The 14,972-nt window shown below is 44.8% G+C and overlaps 1 long non-coding RNA gene across 2 annotated transcripts in view; it reads right to left on the minus strand.

Moving 5' to 3' along the window:
- Nucleotides 1-14,046, minus strand: part of LOC143769201 (uncharacterized) — a 53,149-nt gene extending 39,103 nt beyond the window's left edge. Inside the window, exons 1-4 of one of the 2 annotated variants that reach the window (XR_013214258.1) lie at nucleotides 13,972-14,046; nucleotides 12,050-12,140; nucleotides 10,248-10,359; nucleotides 8,394-8,499 (exon numbers count right to left, since the gene is read on the minus strand). This is a non-coding gene — a long non-coding RNA (uncharacterized LOC143769201). Of the gene's footprint in view, nucleotides 1-8,393; nucleotides 8,500-10,247; nucleotides 10,360-12,049; nucleotides 12,141-13,971 lie in introns of those variants that run through there. The other variant, XR_013214257.1, reaches the window with a different exon arrangement.
- Nucleotides 14,047-14,972: the final 926 nt, after the last annotated feature.

The raw sequence follows: 14,972 nt of genomic DNA on the forward strand, positions 1-14,972 counted from the left end.
GAGTCCCTTGGCAACCAGTTCACGTCGTGTGAAGAACTTGGCAAATTCTGTTGTGAACCGGTTGTCGGTGGAGTACACTGGTGATGGATCGCCCTGATAGTGATGTGAGGTGCGTTCATACCTGTTAGTGTCCTCAGGGTGGCGCCAGCCGGTGTCGTATTGCTTCGGTCTGACGTACGGTGTGTCAGCAGGGTGATCCACATTGGTTACCTGGTGAGAGGCAAGGTAGTCATTAGCAGAGTTGTTTTGTGTCACGTTTTCGAGTTTGTTTCTGTCCTGGAGCTGAGCCTCGTGATGACTCTCGCTAACTTCGCTGGAGACGTCGTACTCTTGTTTTGGTACTGGTTCAGGGTTATAGTTTGGATCAGGAAGTTCATTAACATACTGAGATGTGCGTTGTGGTGAGTCTTGTAGTGGAAACTCCAGACTCGACATACTGCTTTGGCTATGCGGCTTGGGACTTTGCGCGGCTTCTAGCGATTCCGCTTCAGCGAGGGCTGCGGCAGCTTCCCTTTTTGCTGCTAGGCTTTCTAAGGCGGCATCCACACGTGCCTTTTCTAACTGCATCCTTCTCTCTTGATCGGCTCTCTCATGATCTATGCGTGCTCTCTCTAAGCGTGACCTTCTCTCTTCATCATCTAGGCGTGCTTTTTCTAATTTAAGTTGCATCTCTTGGTCAGCAAAGCTCGCTCGTATTTTGGCGGCTTCAGCATTTGCGCGGGCAATGGCAACCGCGCTGGTGATGGATGTTGTCTTTGAGGAAACGGAAGTAACAGATCTTGTTCTATGCGATTTGTGAGACATGGTGTCTTGGGAAAGTGCTTGGCTGTGCAGAGATTGCTGTAGCTGTATTTAGTCTCTGAGTAGCCGGTGACTTGAATCCCACTAGTTGGATGGCTGCCGTTTCACTGTTCTGTCCTCACTAAATGAGGCAGGCTCATTGTAGCTATCCAGTCAGCTAAACCGCTATACCAGGTCCAATAACGAGACTGTGGTTGAGTCTGTGCTTTATTAAACGTAGTGGTATATTGATGCGGTGAAACTGTGAACAATGATATACATGGAATCAGTACATGGTATAGAACGATACATACTACACATGATAAACATTATGCATTACATTTAGAAGGCTAGTAACTGAACTAGGAGTGCAACTGGTTAAGCTAGGCTAATATAGAGCAGAAATATCTAGAGAAAAAAACATAAAGACATACCGGCAATGCAATCGCAAGGGGAATGAAGTGTAAGCGTCTTCCCTGGAAGGCAAACTAGAGGAAGTGAATGAAAACTGGAGGGAAATGTGGGCTGAGCTACCATAATGCATTGCAAAGGAGGATCAGACATAAAAAATACATAGCAGAAAAATAGAACAGTCAACATATCTCTGACCGCTAGAGGGAGCCAAAGCACTACAGATGAATAAAGGCATGAATATATCAATACTGTATACTGAGAAACTGCGATTATGCAAACAGATAATCAGAGGTAACAATTTAGATGGCGGAGACAGAACACACTGTAATATAATAATGTCCACTACAAGAATCATTGTCTTTAGTTTCTGTTTTAGGAACACTTGTAGGTACATTGTAGATGTATTACAGGTGCTGCACAGTAGGTTGACAATCGTTTTATACTTTTTTTCACATGATTTAATGCACAGTAAAAGACAAAAGCACAATGAGTCATCAACGGAAATCACAAGAAGATGTGACATTTCCAGGAAGCTCTGATAGGAACAATGTCTGTCAGTTCTCTCTTATAAAACTGTTATTGTTGATGGGTGGATCATGTTTCTGATTCTTCATCATCTCTGTAGGAGGCAGATGTGCACAGACAGGTACACTGGTGGTACAGGAACGTGAAATGAATATTAATTTCTTTTACATTTGTGATCTAGGATAGTGCAGAAGCTTATTTCATGAATGGTGATCTAAAGGTACCTTCACACGAAACGACTTTGTAACGATATCGCTAGCGATCCGTGACGTTGCAGCGTCCTGGCTAGCGATATCGTTTAGTTTGACACGCAGCAGCGATCAGGATCCTGCTGTGATGTCGCTGGTCGCTGAATAAAGTTCAGAACTTTATTTGGTCGTCCGATCGCCGTGTATCGTTGTGTTTGACAGCAAAAGCAACGATACCAGCGATGTTTTACACTGGTAACTAGGGTAAACATCGAGTTACTAAGCGCAGGGCCGCGCTTAGTAACCCGATGTTTACCCTGGTTACCAGTATAAAATGTAAAAAAAAACAAACAGTACATACTTACATTCGCATCCCCCGGCGTCCGCTTCCCACACTGACTGAGCGCCGCAAAGTGAAAGTGAAAGCACAGCACAGCGGTGACGTCACCGCTGTGCCCTGCTACTGCCGGCGCTCAGTCAGTCAGTCAGTGCAGGAAGCGGACGCCGGGGGACGCGAATGTAAGTATGTAGTGTTTGTTTTTTTTACATTTTACGCTGGTAACCAGGGTAAACATCGGGTTACTAAGCGCGGCCCTGCGCTTAGCAACCCGATGTTTACCCTGGTTACCCGGGGACCTCGGCATCGTTGGTCGCTGGAGAGCGGTCTGTGTGACAGCTCTCCAGCGATCAAACAGCGACACTGCAGCGATCGGCATCGTTGTCGCTATCGCTGCAGCGTCGTTTCGTGTGAAGGTACCTTAAGGTAGTGAAGGTATTAATGGTCACTTCCCTGGATGTCTAGGGTAGTGGAGGGGTTAATGTCTATATCCCTAATGATCTAGAATGGTAGAAGTGTCAATGGCTGCTTCCATGGCTGTTTAGAGTAGTGGAGAGGAGTAATAGTTGTGTCCATTGTGGTCGATAGTGGAGATGTTAATTGCTGCTTTCTTGGTTGTTTGTAACATTGGTTATGGTTATGTCCCAGCTGGTCTAGGGGAGCGTGGGTTTTAAAGTTTGCTTCTCTGGTAGAGTTGAGCGGATCTGAACTTAAAAGTTTGGGTTTCGTATAGTTAGTGTCCTATGCTAATTGCTGAACACAGAGAGATAGGGAGGGTGAGATTTTTTTTCCAGATCCAAAGTTCGAGTCTCCATTGCTATCAATAAGGTTCTAATTCTGGTTCAAGTTCAGGTACAGTTCTGGTGCCCAAATAGAACTTTGGACTAAAGTTCTGGTCAGGTACCAGAACTTAAACTTCCACGGGTCTGCTCATGCCTATTCCTTGGTTGTCTCCTATAGTGGTAGCATTAATGACTTCCTTGGTGCTGTAAAGCAATAGAGGGGTAATTGTTTTCTTCCCTGTTGGGCTAGGACAATAGAGATGCTAACTGCATCTTCACTGGTAGTCTAAAACATTAAAGATGTTATTGTCTTTGCCGCGGTCGCACGGGCCGGGGTACTCGGTAGCCAGGCAGGCAGTCTATCAGGGATGTCATAGTGGCGATTGCCCAGCACCGTGGCCCTGACCGAACAAGTGAAAAGGGAGTATTTACAGAGGACAATAGTTTATGGTTTTGACGTGACGCTAGCTGAGGTGTCTGGCCAGGGATGGCCAGCGCTGCATGTGGGGTCCCCAGGGGATAGATGGTAATGCAGCAAGATGGATCCCTCCCCTCTGCAGGAGCATGCCCCTGGGGTGATGATGGGGGTTGTAGTGAGCAGTGCAGCAGAAAGAAGCAAGGAGGCGAAGGAATTCAGTCTTTGCTTTTACTGATGATGGATGCAGGTGGAATCCAGGGGTTCTGCTCACTAGGTTCAGGCTCTGGCCAGTCTGGAAGCAGCTGGAGTGCACTCCCCTAAGTGGGTAGAATAAGGCTACGTTCACATTAGCGTTAAGCTAATGTGCGTCGGGTTTGCGTCGGCGACGCAGCGGCGACGCATGCGTCATGCGCCCCTATACTTAACATGGGGGACGCATGCGTTTTTTTTTGTTGCGTTGTGCAACACATGCGTCTTTTTTGCCGCAAGCGTCGGACCAAGAAAACGCAACAAGTTGCATTTTTCTTGCGTCCGATTTTCGGCAAAAACCGACGCATGCGTCGCAAAACGCAGCGTTTTTGCGTGCGTTTTGATGCGTTTTTGCGTGCGTTGTGCGTTGCGTCGCCGACGCAACGGCGCACAACGCTAGTGTGAACGTAGCGTAAGCCTTCCTTCCTATGCCCTTCTGTTTGGAGATTCAACAGCTTATGAACTGATCTGTCCTCTCTGCTTGTCTGTTCTGTAGCAGCTACAGCCATCATACATTGCGAGCTCTTTGCAAGCTCTTTTCCCAGTCTCAGCTCTGAGCCCTCTGTAATGTGGTGCTTTTGGTGCTGCAGGGGTGGCCAGAGAACCTGCAGTCCCCCGGTCTTCAGATTCTGCTCTCAGGGTTTGCAATCCCTGTTAGACCAGGACTCTGATATCCTCCTCTCCTCGCAATCCTAGGATGAGGCTTCCATAGCTCCAACCCCAGAAACTCCACGTGCTTCTTCTTCACTTCTTCACACTACACTGCTCTCCCTCTTACTCCTCCCCTCAGCCAGAAGAGCCAGTCACCCTACAAACTAGGGGCTTGTGCTCCCCCTTCTGGTCAGTGATGGGCTTGTGTGTGAATGTGTAGTTTACCTAGGGTAGGGAGCTCCATTTACTTCTAGACATGATACCACCACTGGTTAGGGAGGCGATACCATTGTGGCAGGGGCCCCACATCTTCTTCTCTTGTAGAAATATAAATTACTTATTCTCTTGTGATTCAGGAGACTAGAGAAGGTCACTGCTTCTTCCCTTGTGGACTAGATGAAGATCTTAATAACTTATTCCTTAGTGGTCAATGGTTGTATTGATTTTAATACCTTATTCCTTGCTGGTGTAGGGCTGTACAGATATTAATGTCTACTTCTCTGGTAGTCTTTTCCCTGGTGGTCTAGGGCTGAAATATGTTAATTGCCTTTTCCTTGGAGGTCTTAGGGTACCGTCACACATTGAAATTTTCATCGCTGCGACGGCACGATTCGTGACGTCGCAGCGTCGTATAATCATCGCTCCAGCGTCGTAGACTGCGGTCACACGTTGCAATCACGGCGCTGGAGCGATGCCGAAGTCCCCGGGTAACCAGGGTAAACATCGGGTAACTAAGCGCAGGGCCGCGCTTAGTAACCCGATGTTTACCCTGGTTACCAGCGTAAACGTAAAAAAACAAACCGTACATACTCACCCGTCGGTGTCCTTCAGGTCCCTTGCCGTCTGCTTCCTGCTCTGAGTGCAGCCGTACAGTGAGAGCAGAGCGCAGCATCGCTGTGATCTGCTCTCACTTTCCGGCCGGCACTCAGAGCAGGAAGCAGACGGCAAGGGACCTGAAGGACACCGACGGGTGAGTATGTACGGTTTGTTTTTTTACGTTTACGCTTGTAACCAGGGTAAACATCGGGTTACTAAGCGCGGCCCTGCGCTTAGTTACCCGATGTTTACCCTGGTTACAAGCGAAGACATCGCTGGATCGCTGTCACACACAACGATCCAGCGATGTCAGCGGGTGATCAAGCGACGAAAGAAAGTTCCAAACGATGTGCTACGACGTACGATTCTCAGCAGGGTGTCTGATCGCAGTAGCGTGTCAGACACTGCGATATCGTAACGATATCGCTAGAACGTCACGAATCGTAACGTCGTAGCGATGGAAATTTCAATGTGTGACGGTACCCTAAGGCAATGTAATGCTTAATGACTTCTTCTCTAGTGCTAGTGGGTTAGGGCAGTAAAGAGTTTAATGATTTGTTTCCTGGGGGTCAGGAGCAGTAGCAAGGTTATTATCTCCTCCTTTGTTGTTATAGAGCAGTAGACATGTTAATCTTTTTTCCCTAGTGGTCTAGGGTTAAAGGTTTCTTCACTGATGGTCCCATGAAGTAAAGAGGGTCTGTTCCCTGGTAGTCTAGTGGTTAGACAGGTTAACGGCATCTTCACTGGTGGTTTAGGGCAGAAGAGAGTTTATAATTTTCCTAATAGGCTAAGGCAGTAGAGATGTTAACAACTTCTTCCCAGGTATTCTAGGGTTGTACAGATGTTAATGGCTTCTTCCCTGCTAGTCTAAAGCATTAGAGAGGTTAATGGCATCTTCTGTGTGGTATAGGGCAGTAGAATGGTTAATATCCTCTTCCCTGGTGGTCTAAGGCAGTAGAGATGTAAATGACTCCTTCACTGGTGGTCCAGAGCCGTAGAGATGTTAGTAAATTTTTCCTTGGTGGTCATGGGCAGAAGGGAGGTTAATGATTTTTCTTCTGCCCCAGACCACCAGTGAAAATGTTATTGTCTTCTTGACTAGTGGTCTAGAGCAGGAGAAATGTTGATGGATTTTTCCTTGTGGTTTAGGTAAGGAGAGAGGTTAACTGCTTCTTCCCTTGTGAACTTGAGCAGTGGAGATCTTAATGATTTCTTCCCTGCTGGTTTAAGGTTCCACAGATTTTAATACCTTCTGCACTAGTGGTCTAGGGCAGCAAAGCTATTAAAGGCTTCTTCCCTGATGGTACCAGGAAATAGGGGGAGTCTGTTCCCTCATAGTCTAAGGAGGTAGAGAGGTTAATAGCCTCTTTCCTGGTGGTCTAGGGCAATAAAGTTATTAAAGGCTTCTTCCCTGATGGTACCAGGAAATAGGAGGAGCCTGGTTCCTCATAGTCTAAGGAGGTAAAGACGTTAATAGCCTCTTTCCTGGTGGTCTAGGGCATTAGATTGGTTAACGACTTTTCCCCCAGATCGTCTAGGGCAAGATAAAGTTTAGTTACCTCTTCCCTGGTGGCATAGGACAGCACAGAGGTTAAGTGCCTCTTATGTGGGTGTCTATGGCTTTAGAGAAGTTAATGCCCTCTTCTGTGGTCGCCTATGGCTTTAGAGAGGTTAACAGCATATTCTAAGTGATGTAGGACAGTAGAGGTTAATAGACCCTTCTCTGGTGGTCTTGGGCAGTAGAGAGAATAATGATTTGTTCCCTGGTGGACTAGGCCAGTATAAAGGTTAAGCATTTCTTTTCTGGTGGGGTAGGGCAATAGAGTGATTAATGGCCTTTTCTATGGTCATCTAAGGCATTAGAGAGGTTAATGGCAGCTTTTGTATGGTGTATGGCAGTAGAGTATTTAAGAGCCTCTTGCCTGGTCTTGGATAGTACAAAGATTGTTGATTTGTACCCTGGTGGTCTAGAGCAGTAGAAAGGTTAATAACTCCTTAAGTGGTTATCTAGAACAGTAGAGATTTTAATGACTTTTTCCCTAGTAGTCTGTATAGATGTTAAAGTTTTCTTCCCTGGTGATAATGGGAAGCAGAGAGATTAATTTACTCTACTCTAATATTTTAATTGGGTAAAATGTTTAATAGCCTCTTCTATGGTGGAATAGGGCAGAAAAAAAGGTTAATGTACACTTGCTTGGTGGTCTAGAGCAGCAGAAAGGTGCTAATGGCTTCTTCCCTGGTGTTCTAGGTAGTAAACATATTAACAATTTCTTCTCTGGTGATCTAGTGCAGTAGAGAGGTTAATGGCTTCCTCCCTGGTAGTCTAGGGAAGAAGAGAGGTTATTAGCTTCTTCTCTTCCTTGATGGTCTAGGGCAGTATTAGGGTTAATTAACTTTTCCCTGGTGGTCTAGGGTACTAGAGATAGCTTCTTCGCTGGTGGTCTAGGGCAGTAGAGAGGTTAATGGTTTGTTCTCTGGTAGTCTAGTGCAGATGAGACGTTATTGGCCTGTTCTCTTCCTTAGTGGTCTAGGACCTTATTGAGGTTAATGAATTCTTCCCTCGTTGTCTAGAGTAGCAGAGATAGCTTGTTACCTGGTGGTATAGGGCAGTAGAGATTTGAATGGCTTATTCCCTGGTGATCTCGGGTTGCAGAGAACTGTACAGTTCAGATTGAACAGCCATTCCCCTATGTTGTAGCATTTGTTCCTTTAGCAGTGCCACTCCTCGTCTGCTCCTACAAAGCCATTAGTTTGTTGCAGTGTATCAGTGCAGATTGGGATCCAGGTTGTTGAGTTCACAAATACAGTACAAATGTCTATTCTCCACCAGTTGGACGACCGTACGTCATGGACCTCTATGGGGAGCCATTGCCTGGTCATCTACGGTCTCATTTCTCACCTCCGCATGGAGGTTAGTGACAAAGCACGATGTAATTCCAATTGCCCGCCTGCTCGTCATGGCCCCAGGCCGACGTTTGTAGCTGCATTTGCAGCTGGAAGTTTCTAGGGCAAATATTTTGAGGCCATTTGCAGGCGGCTAAGGGGCGAGTTGCTATGTGTCTATCGCTCTGGAATCCATCTCTCGGCGGCACAGATTCTGATGTCATGTCAGATGAGCTAAACATTTCGGAGGCTGACATAATTCCCCTTCACTACTTCAAAGCAAAGTATTATATTCACAGTCTGACTGCAGCACCAAGAAAAAAGCTGAATTCTGGCTGTTCTCCTCCCACCTGCTGCAGATGTAGAGCGGACACCGAGTGCTAAAAAAGAATCCCAAGCGCTGTGTGACATTTGTGCAAAGATACTGCGATCTGCTGTCCAAGACTGTCCGAGACCCTGTGGAACCCAACAGAAGAGGGAGAGTTTCAGAGAGGAAGAATGTGAATGGAGCTCCTGGTCAGGTGAACTTAATTATGCAGTTCCTCGATATAAAAGGCGAGCGTGCCAAACCGGGAGCAGCCAAATAAACGAAGGGGCAGGACATGTATCAAGGAGGACGTTGAGGCTGAAGAGACAGGCTGTAGCAGAAGGCCCGAGGCAATTGGCTGTGGAGCGCCTGTAAGCTGAATCTATGCGGTACCACACACTGAGACTGCTGTATATACATTACAAAAAATCCAAACAAAATGGAAGCAAATGCAGCTATATCATCAATATAAAAATACAATTTTATTAAGAAACAGTAAACACCATAATAACGTAGAGGAAAAATAAAATTTTATGCAGCAGTGACAAGGAGTATCACACCACTCACGGAGTATAAGGTGACATAGGGGAAAAAAGTTTACCTATGCAAATAAATAGTGTCAAAAACTACATGTAACTACCATAAGACAAATAGTCACAGTAGCATGAAACGTATAAAGAGATATACGAGTCCTTAATTATATATGATGTGGTACAGGCAAATTTCAAATTTGGGTAATATCAAAGAGTATATCTTCCAAAGATCAAAACATAGCATGTTCACAAGCAGTCATAAAACGCAGTAGGGAAAGTATTAGTTTAACCAGAAACCCAGCAGTAACGTCATAATGATAGTAGAGATCTTAGTAGATGGCAAACTGATACAACTTGAGGGTGAGAGGAGGATGACCCCAATGCGAATTTCACATAAGAGACACCGAGACTGCTGTATATACATCACATAGGAGACATTGAGACTGCAGTATATACATCACATAGGAGACATTGAGACTGCAGTATAAACATACTATATATATTGAAATGACAGCTGATGAAGCATGGGAAAGCTTCTTTTCTAATGGAGGAGCTGATGGACTGTTATTTTATATCTAACAAGAGAGGATTATGTAATAAAGAAGGTGCTGTGAATAAGAAAAACAACAAGAATACACCATGTAAGAGACAGTGCTGTACATAACAGCAGAGGAAGCAATATAATAAGGGATGGCACCATATATAACTAGGATGGTACGTAATTAGAGACGGTGTTACACATAATAAAAGAGGAGACTATGTAACTAAGGACGGCACTATACATATTAAGAGAGTACACTATACACTAAAGGAATGTGCTGTATATAATAAGTGAGTACACTATATACTAAGGGACTGTGCTATCCAAAATAAGTGAGTACATTATATACTAAGGGACAGTTATATATAAGTGAGTACACTATATACTAAAGGACTGTGCTATACAAAATGAGTGAGAACATTATATACTAAGGGATTGTGCTATACAAGTAAGTGAGTACATTATATACTAAGGGACTGTGCTATACATAATAAGGCTACATTCCTGTATCTGTGTGCAGTGTCGGTGTGCTGCACGCTTTTACAGCTGCATTGAGCAGGTCCTATTTTGATCCTCAAAATCGGATCAGAACAGAACATTCTCTGACGCTCACGGATCTCATTCTCAGATTCATGATTTTCATGTATGAGTGAATGGACCTATAAAACTCTATGAGTCCGTGTGCCATCTGATAAAAAATCCTGGAAGCACACTGACATTTCACGCAAATGCGAGAATGTAGAATAAGGGATTTTACAGATATCATTATCACTCCACGTCACACAGTGCAGATACAGAATAATATCTACATCCAGGCACTTACTGCTGAAGCCTCATCTGATTAGAGCCATTTTCTGCTGTTTCTTCTCCATCTCGTCAGATCTTCAAGTCGACATCTCCCAGCCATTACTCTTGTCATGATGATCATCGCAGCCCTGAAAATAACAAGGTCACATACAGGTCCTTCTCAAAAAATTAGCATATAGTGTTAAATTTCATTATTTACCATAATGTAATGATTACAATTAAACTTTCATATATTATAGATTCATTATCCACCAACTGAAATTTGTCAGGTCTTTTATTGTTTTAATACTGATGATTTTGGCCTACAACTCCTGATAACCCAAAAAACCTGTCTCAATAAATTAGCATATCAAGAAAAGGTTCTCTAAATGACCTATTACCCTAATCTTCTGAATCAACTAATTAACTCTAAACACATGCAAAAGATACCTGAGGCTTTTAAAAACTCCCTGCCTGGTTCATTACTCAAAACCCCCATCATGGGTAAGACTAGCGACCTGACAGATGTCAAGAAGGCCATCATTGACACCCTCAAGCAAGAGGGTAAGACCCAGAAAGAAATTTCTCAACAAATAGGCTGTTCCCAGAGTGCTGTATCAAGGCACCTCAATGGTAAGTCTGTTAGAAGGAAACAATGTGGCAGAAAACGCTGTACAACGAGAAGAGGTGACCGGAACCTGAGGAAGATTGTGGAGAAGGACCGATTCCAGACCTTGGGGAACCTGAGGAAGCAGTGGACTGAGTCTGGTGTGGAAACATCCAGAGCCACCGTGCACAGGCGTGTGCAGGAAATGGGCTACAGGTGCCGCATTCCCCAGGTAAAGCCACTTTTGAACCATAAACAGCGGCAGAAGCGCCTGACCTGGGCTACACAGAAGCAGCACTGGACTGTTGCTAAGTGGTCCCAAGTACTTTTTTCTGATGAAAGCAAATTTTGCATGTCATTCGGAAATCAAGGTGCCAGAGTCTGGAGGAAGACTGGGGAGAAGGAAATGCCAAAATGCCTGAAGTCCAGTGTCAAGTACCCACAGTCAGTGATGGTGTGGGGTGTCATGTCAGCTGCTGGTGTTGGTCCACTGTGTTTCATCAAGGGCAGGGTCAATGCTTTATGGAGATGAAGATTTCATTTTTCAGCACGACCTGGCACCTGCTCACAGTGCCAAAACCACTGGTAAATGGTTTACTGACCATGGTATTACTGTGCTCAATTGGCCTGCCAACTCTCCTGACCTGAACCCCATAGAGAATCTGTGGGATATTGTGAAGAGAAAGTTGAGAGACGCAAGACCCAACACTCTGGATGAGCTTAAGGCCGCTATTGAAGCATCCTGGGCCTCCATAACATCTCAGCAGTGTCACAGGCTGATTGCCTCCATGCCACGCCACATTGAAGCAGTCATTTCTGCCAAAGGATTCCCGACCAAGTATTGAGTGCATAACTGAACATTATTATTTGATGGTTTTTTTGTTTGTTATTAAAAAACACTTTTATTTGATTGGATGGGTGAAATATGCTAATTTATTGAGACAGGTTTTTTGGGTTATCAGGAGTTGTAGGCCAAAATCATCAGTATTAAAACAATAAAAGACCTGACAAATTTCAGTTGGTGGATAATGAATCTATAATATATGAAAGTTTAATTGTAATCATTACATTATGGTAAATAATGAAATTTAACACTATATGCTAATTTTTTGAGAAGGACCTGTATATACAAAAATGAACACTGATATTTCTATATAGAGACTATATATTGGTAAATACCAGTCCTGCAGACAATATAAGAGATCACAGTACAGTTATAGATAGAGACTTACAGCTAATGCTCCTTCTTATGGAGTCGTTCACTTTTCCTGTCTTTTCCATCTGGCCCAGACCAAGATGACAACTTCTCCACCCAGGACTCGTCTACAGAAATTACAATAACGACACATCAGACTTCTCATATTTCCAGCCCCTCCCCATCTATCCCCAACCTGCACAAACTCCTCATTCTGCTGATACTCTAATACTGAGCCGCTGCTGCCGTATGTATCCTACAGCACCTGCTGTGTGGTACAATAATGGTACCACCCCACATAGTAATGCCACCACTGTGCCCCTTACATAGTAATAATGACTCTGTGCTCTCTAGATAATAAAATTCACCCCTAGAAAACATTAATGCCATGTGCTAGTGCCCTCCACATTTTGTCCATAAAAGTAATAATACCACATATGCAATTTTGATGGTCACAGTACTCTGAGTGCCCCTATAATAATAATGTTTAAGTGAAATTCAAGGGAAAAGAAAGCGGTCACTGGGGAGCGCTGTGAGGGTCACAGTTAAAATTAAAATTAAAAGCAAAGAGTCCACCGCAGCTCCAGCCGATAGCCTTCTAGGAGGAAACAAAATGCAGTAAAAAATAGTAATAACGGTCTTAGGAGCGCTGGAAATGAGACCAAAACAAGGATTTTAGTGTTGAACCACAACGCGTTTCAACGGTCAAACCGTCTCCATCAGGTGGAAGTTCTGTGGAAGGAAGACTGTTTGACCGTTGAAACGCGTTGTGGTTCAACACTAAAATCCTTGTTTTGGTCTCATTTCCAGCGCTCCTAGGACCGTTATTACTATTTTTTACTGCAATAATGTTTAAGTGTCCACTTAACATTTATTAATGTACCCTAAGTAGCCCCGATGTACAGCTCGAGTATACACAGTATGGTAGGCCCACAGCTTTCCTATATACAGTATAATGCTCCCAGAGCTTCCCTATACACACTATGATGATCCCACAGCTCCCCTATACACAGTATGATGTCCCCACTGCTCCCCTATACACAGTATGATGAGCCCACAGCTCCCCACTACACAGTATGATGAGCCCACAGCCCCACTCTACACAGTATGATGAGCCCACCGCTCCCCTATACACAGTCTTATGCCGACAGAGCTCCACTATATAAAGTATAATGCCCCCCAGAGCTCCCCTATATACAGACTAATGGGCCAACAGCTCCCCTATGCACAGTATAATGCCTTCATAGCTCCCCTATACACAGTATGGTGGGCCCACAGCTCCCATATAGACAGTATGATGTCCCCCACAATTCCCTTATACACAGTATAATGCCCCCACAGCTCCACTATACACAGTATGGTATGCTCACAGCTCCCTTATACACAGTATGATAGGCCCACAGCTCCCATACATACAGTATGATGTCCATTAGAGTTCCCCTATACATAGAATGATGTCCCCACTAGTCCCCCAAAACACAGTATAATAGTTAATAGTGTTCTGACACCATGCGTCACCTGCACTGAGAGTCACACTGCCAGGAGGAAATTAACTTTATTCCTCACCGCAGCCTCGAGGGCAGCGCCGGCACGGTTTCAGTTGCCGCCCTGTGTATAGAGAGCAGCCGCTGTAACTGCGCTTCTTACCCCGACTGACAGCCGACTCAGCAGCCTCTACCACCCAGTAGCTGCGCACTGATGCCCTTATAAATAATAATGCTTCTTAAGTGCCCACTTGGCATTTAATAATGTCCTGAGTCCCCCATGTATAGTAACAATGGCCCCCAGCTTTCACATTCAGCCCCCGTGCCCTGTCTCCCTCCCCCACATCACCCCCATCCTTTCACATTCACTCCCCAGTGCCCTGTCCCCCTCCCCCACAATACCCCCATCCTCTCACATTTACCCCCCAGTGACTATGACATGCCTATCAATCTATTACATTTTATCCCCACTTACCCATGAAGTTTCCAGCAGGACCAGGAAGTATCTGAGTGAAATGAAGGTGGCCACTGGGACCCAGCGTAACTGCCCTGAGCCAATCCCAGCTTGCACAGAGTGAAAAAAACCAGCCTGGGAGAAGCTCCTGAGGTCAGCCAGCACAATACAGTGCAGGAGGGGGACTGAGATTCTACAACTGGCCACTGTGCTACCATCGTGCGTGATCTCCGTCAGACAGGGGAGCAGGCATTTTACTGCTCTCCTGTGCTGTATTGTGCCTAATCACTGAGGTGGCAGTGTCGGCTCACAGTGGGCCCCTTCATGTGACGGGGCCCAGGGCGAAGGCCCCCTCTGCCCCCCCAGTAGCTACGCTACTGATACATACATGTGTCTCCCCCCTGAATACAGATATGCACAACACCATTAACATACTATTAGCCATCTACCAATCAAAATATAAAATGATAAGCAGTACTGTGTCCCCCATTAACTATAATCTCCGCCACCCAATAAATATAAATTATTAGTCTCTCTGACTCTCCCCAATTACCTGTAAGACTATTTGCACACGGAAAATGTGCAAGGTTTTACAGTACAAGTGAAGTGAATGAGATCCCTGAAGTCTCATGCACACGTTGCTTATTTTTTCCTTGCAGATTAAAATCTGCATAATGTCAATTCTTGCTGTTTATTTCACCCCTACTAATGTGTGGGGAAAATAAGCAACAAAATCATAGCAAAAACGTTGGAAAAAAATAAATGTATTTTAAGAACCGTTCTTAGTGCCAAAACATAAGGATATGCAGCAGGATTTTCTCCTGCAAATCCTGAACGTGTGCACATAGCCTTAGTCCCTGTCCTGTGTCCCTCTCTATTCATTATAAGTCCTTGATAGCATCATAATGAATTTGGGGGTGGGAGAAGATGCTATCAGGTACTTATCATCTGCCACCTCCCAATTCATTACAAGTCCCTGCCAGCTTCTTTTCCCACCTTTCAATTCATTATAAAGGGTCCTA

This window comes from Ranitomeya variabilis, chromosome 4 (assembly GCF_051348905.1).
Source record: "Ranitomeya variabilis isolate aRanVar5 chromosome 4, aRanVar5.hap1, whole genome shotgun sequence".
In the NCBI taxonomy this organism is placed as follows: domain Eukaryota; kingdom Metazoa; phylum Chordata; class Amphibia; order Anura; family Dendrobatidae; genus Ranitomeya; species Ranitomeya variabilis.